The sequence below is a fragment of the Spinacia oleracea genome, chromosome 6, assembly GCF_020520425.1.
Source record: "Spinacia oleracea cultivar Varoflay chromosome 6, BTI_SOV_V1, whole genome shotgun sequence".
NCBI lineage: Eukaryota > Viridiplantae > Streptophyta > Magnoliopsida > Caryophyllales > Amaranthaceae > Spinacia > Spinacia oleracea.
The window spans coordinates 55,861,698-55,867,520 of NC_079492.1; positions in this window are offsets into that span (position 1 = coordinate 55,861,698).

The window sequence follows — 5,823 nt, forward strand, 5'->3', positions numbered from 1 at the left end:
GCCCACTCGGCCTCGTCCTGGCCTTGGTGCAAATAAGTTCGATTACCCAAGGCTATAGGGCGATAACGTTTAGGATCCGCAGGAGCTTCTAAAAGCCTAAGTCGTTCCATGAGCCAAATCTGCAAAAAACGGGTACGATCAGAAAAATAATAATAAACGAAAGTCCTGCCTGGGGCGCACTTTCAACGCCCATGACCAGGCGCCAGAAATTCCAACGCCCAGCTCTGGGCGCTGAAAATCAGCTCCAGGCAGGGGGCTGTCGAGGCAAACAAAAAAGAAAAGAAAGAGAAGAAATAGGCGTATTACTTTGCGCGAATAAACGATCGATTTGCAGTAATAGGGGGCTCCCCTTAAAAATTTCAGACTTGGCATCCTTTTTCAACTCATCCGCATTCAGTAAGGTCTCGGCAACAACCAACGGCATGATGGAATAGCAACTCTCCATCTGGCTGATCAAAGGGATCAACCTTATGTCACCGAACTCGCCATTGTTATTCGACAGTAAATAGTGGTTCAACAAGCAGAATACAAGTGCTCGAATATTCAATTTCTGTTCGGTCATATTTTTACTAGGTCTAAAGTGATGTTTTACAAGCCTTGCCAAATTAACCTTATCACCCACAACGATCTCAGCGAGCATGTTAGCATCTAGTCCTAGGAAAGCCCTTATGGTTGTTTTACCCTCTTCGAAAGTGCCAGGGGTAGCAGGAGTAGCATTGGTAGGATAACCAAGGATCGCGGCAAATTCATCCGGCAAAGGGTATACTTCATTGCCCCGAAAGACAAAAACATGGTGATCAGAATCCCAAAAGTCCAGGGCCGCATACAGAAAGTTATAATCAATATTAATTTGTTGTAAACCTAAGAGTGCCTCTAAGTGGTATCCTTTCAACAAAGCCTTTTCCGTGGGATTAAGGGCTCTTAACCAGCGCCTAACAACTCATTGGAGGGAGAAGGGAGGAATCGACATGGCAAAGAGCAGGGAAGAATAAAAGCTAAGCAATTGCAAAAAAGAGGAAGATTGAGAGTGGTGAAAAAGAAAGTCGTACTTAACCCCTATATATACAAGAAAGCATCGAGTGACATCCCAATCCCATTCGGAAACGCGCTAAAAAATCCGGGAACTGCCAAAATAGAACTTCCAGCGCCCATAGCTGGGCGCCGAAATTTTTAACGCCTGGCTTGGGGCGCCGGAAATGTAGCCCAAGGCCCGGATCCTTCAAAACGCAGAGCGGGAAAGGACTTTAAAACCGTGTTAATAGACACGAGGCCCTGCTGTAATCAAGATCAAGCCCAAAGCACCTTTAGAGCCCGAATAGTGAAAACAAATGTTAAAACTTGTGGAGACATAGACTCATCTCAAGGAAAAATAGGTGTACATTTTTCAAGGCAATATAGAAAAAATAAAAATCAAGGTCATTCTTCGAAACGAAAAAAATCAAAATTAAAAAATCAAGTCGTTGGTTTCTCAAATTAAAAAGCGTTTATTTGTCAAAAGATCAATCCGGGCCAAAGTAAGCTCGATGTATTAATTATTGAAAAAATGGAGCAAACTTTGTCGCCCGAAAAATGTAGTCGCACTCCACGACTTCATCAAAGTAGCATACCACTACAAAGATCGCTCGCACTTACGAGCACGATCCCAAACACGATCAAGGACATTACAAGATGCGTATCCCCAAAGAACCTCTTTGACAAGAACTGACCGTCAAGCACGAGTGCTTGGGGGCTCGAAAGAAAATATATATTTCAAAAGAGAGTAGGCAAAGTTAAAAAGCAATATTCCCAGACTACGCTGTACGAAGTCCCGTGTTTGGACAATCTCAAATAATAAAACCGGATTACGACCTCAAGACAAAGGTCACCGTTGATACTTATACATAGTCCCCTAATCAAGGACCCAGGTAGTGGCAAAATTGAGTCGTAAAGACTAGCTCAAAACCATGAAAGATGATGACCATCAGGGAATGGTCCGTCTAAGCACGTTGTCAAGCCACATTCAGGTTGCAACTAAATCCGAGCATCCCTCGAAAGAATTCGCTCTTACAAGAATGAATAAAAAGAAATTCTCAAAAGAAATCACAAGAACAAATAAAATAGGGACTTGCCCACCTCAAACGGGCAAGATCGCGGCACGTACCACGCGAGTCCCAAAGTCGAAAAGATGAATTCAGGTTCGCTCACCTCCAGCGGGCGGGGCGTCCACCCTTAGCAGACAGGGCTCTCCCACCTTCAGCGGGCGGGGTCTGTTGTCGAATTTTTTGGATTTTATTGAATTTTTTCGAATTATTATGGATTATTGGATGAATCGTATAATAAGTTCTGAATTCAAAAAGTTTCGTATTTTCGACTTTTCTGACCCTAATCTGATTGAAATCGATTTTCTAAGATCAACTCATGAGAACGAAAATGAAAAAACAGGCCTCGAAGTATGTGTTTTTGGGCTTTTTGTTAATTTTCGTATTAAAATTAACATATTCAGAAAGTTTTTCAATTAATTGGCCGGTCGACCTAAACTACTCGGAATTGATTGAAATTTTGACACAATTCTGTTGGGTATATTTTAAAATTATGGTAAAAATTTAGGCCATTTTTGTTAAATATAAACCCTAATTTTGCTTTCCCCAAATTCGTAAATTTTAGATCACTAATTGATTTTTTAAATAATTTGGATCTGGAAATTTGGTTAATTGGGAAAGGGAATATAATTTAATGGAAAGTAGCAGATTTTAAAAATTATTGGATTAAAATTTTGATTAGATTCGTTAATTTTAATCAACATTTAAACCAAATTCGTAAAAATCTGAAATTTAAATGTTTAGAACGATTTAAAGTTTTAGATTCGATTATTTAAAAGTTCAAATTTTTGGTTGAAATTGTTCGTTCTTAAAATTTGAATAAAGTTAGCCTAGATTTAATAAATTTAACAAAAATGGATTGTCGTTAAAAATTAATTATATCGTAAAGTCGTTATTTTTCGAAAATAAAAAACGTAAATTTTGTGAAAAATAACTTAATGCAAATGGTTGTGAAATTAATTTTTTTTTAATTAGTTGGTCCGTAGGCACGAACCAAAGGCACGAATACGAGGGGTGTGTGTGGATGTGTGGCTCGTCGTAGCCATGCGGGCTACCTCACCACTGCCGAGCCACAGCAACCCGGGCAACATCAAGCGTGCTGCATGACGCGCGCGCTGGGAGGAGAGCGAGCAAGCAAGGGGCAAGGTTGCCTTGCCTTGCGCGCAACGTCGAGCACTACAGCAACAGCAGTGCCACACAGCAGCGCAAGGCTGCGGTATGTGTGTGCGGGGCTTGCGGGGGCGTGGGCGCAATGCTCGTGTGCCTCATAGGCCACACACAGCACGAGCATTGTTGGGCTGGGCGCAAGCCTAGCCCGCATTGCACTTGGGCATTTTTGTTTGTTTTCGTTGGGCTTGAAAATTTATGTTTACATTAAATTGGCTAACGGGATAATTATTAATTATTTTATTTAACTTGGGCCGGGCTGTGAGTTTAATTTAATATTTAAATAATTTATTATCTAGAATAATTATTGGTTTGAGTTGGAGCCGCTTAATGAAATTAAAATGAAATAATTATTTTAATTATTTTCGTAGGTCGCCTTATTTTAATTAAATTAAATTTAGTTAGAATAAATTCTAAGGATTAATAATTTGAAAATTGATTAATCTTTTAGGATGCGTTTATATGAACGTGAATTTTAATTAATTCACGTAAATACTTGCATAATTATATGGGCCATTCATTTTAGGATACGAGTGGGTGAATGCATAGAATATATATTTTATGTAATGCAGGTACTCCAAGTGACTAGTATGGCCAATCTAGGATAGTTAAATACGGTCTGCGAACCGTTTTATCTTTGAATGTAAAGTTTTAAATATGGTCTGCATACCATTGAAATTTTGATGTAATTTTTGTTATTTCAAGTATTTCTAGTTTAGAACATTAAGTTAGCATTGAATGAAGATTCAAGACGATGCCAAGCTAACAAGATGGTGAAGAAGATTGGATGCTTCAAGACAAGAGTTTTGGGCCATACTAGTTCACCAATTTTATTTATGCTTTTATGTATTGAATGAATGTATATTATGCATGAATACATTGTTTGTATGACTCGATTAGATTTAGTTCACTAAATAATCGAACCAACATAGAAACAACTAGGTCCAAAGTAATATTGAGTTCAAAAGTTGCCTTCCAAATCAAGCACTTACAAAAATATAAGGATCTAATTAACCTAGTAGGTTTACGCCAAAGCGAGGTGCTATATTAGTTGACTAAAATGGTAAGGCATCTCAAAGGAGCACGTTGATTGTGGTTTCAACTCAAACAACAATGGCATTATGTTGTGGCAATGGGATAAATTATGGTATTAATTTATTAACCAAGAGTAATTTGGAGATTACTAGCAATAGGTTTTGCTTACCTAGAATCTTAAAATACTTAAGACATGCCAAAGCTGCTTAAGGATTTAGGACTTTTAGGGCCTTGGAATCGTTTCATTCATTTTTGGACCATGTTTTGCTTTTGCATTAATGAAATGTTTAATAGCTTTGATGATTCCATGAATGCTTTTATTTCAAGTTATTAAAGTATGATAAATGTTTTCTTTGCTAGTTCATTTTGTAGAATCGTAAATCTTCAACTTTATTGCGTTCGGACAATAGAACTGCGATATTTCCTCGATCGATTGGTAACAAATTTTGAGAGCGATTCTCAAAGAAAAGGAGAGTGAGAGCGTATCTTAAATGCTATTTTCTTATAGTGATCTTCATGGTTGTTTTCAATCTAAAATTTTAATGGTAGACCAATTGGACTTCATATATTCAGAATACTGGGTAGTTTTGGAATAATGAAGTATTGAGTTAAAGACTCATGTATAACCAATGGTTAACAACCAATTTTCTTTTGATTCAATAAATGAACTAGACTCATTGTATGTTGTCATTCAAATTGAATAAAAGAAAGAGACTTTGTAAGCATAACAAAGTAAGAAGATCAAGCAAAGAGTAAAATCTTTTGGACTATAAGAAAACGTGCTAGAAAGGATAGGAAAGGGGAACAAAAGGAATGAATTTAGATATTCTATTTCTACCTTGAGGTTTATGTTAAAGAGAAACGACTTAGCAAATAAAATCCCATGGTATTAGGTTACCGCTTGAGGTTATAACTCTTGTTAAGTACTCAAATCCCAGGAGCTAAGTCTGGTTATTAACCTACAAGTGGGAAATGAAGCAAAGTTGTGCTACATTAATTGTGGTCATCATGTTTGTTTTAAAGTCATTCTAAAGGCTGGAACTTAATGATATTATGTTCCATTAATCATCATAATCAATTTCTGTTTGGACAACGGAAAGACTCACATTCAAAGTAAACAAAAACATTCGTTGAGTGTTTATTTGAATGAAATGGTCATTTAAGGGTTGAGTCATATGATTGATTAATAAACAAACGAATCTCTTCACACTCAAACTTCATAAGGTTCAAATCAAACATTTTGATTTGTGTTCCACATATCTTTGGCAATGTCATACGACCATATCAACAAGACAACATTCTAAGATTCCATGGCATGGATTTCGGAAAGTTGGATAATTTAAGACACGTGGTGTAGACACCTACTTTTGTCCCCATTCCCGAAAGGAAAGGTTCGATGATGAGAACATAAATCTCCACTTGGCAACGCATCTCCTATAAAATAACGGATCTCAATCACCCTTTCATTTCAGCCAAAACTGCTATTTATAGAAACCTGCTAAGAATAGTAACTACCGTAAAAGGTAGTTGTTAAAAGTGGCAA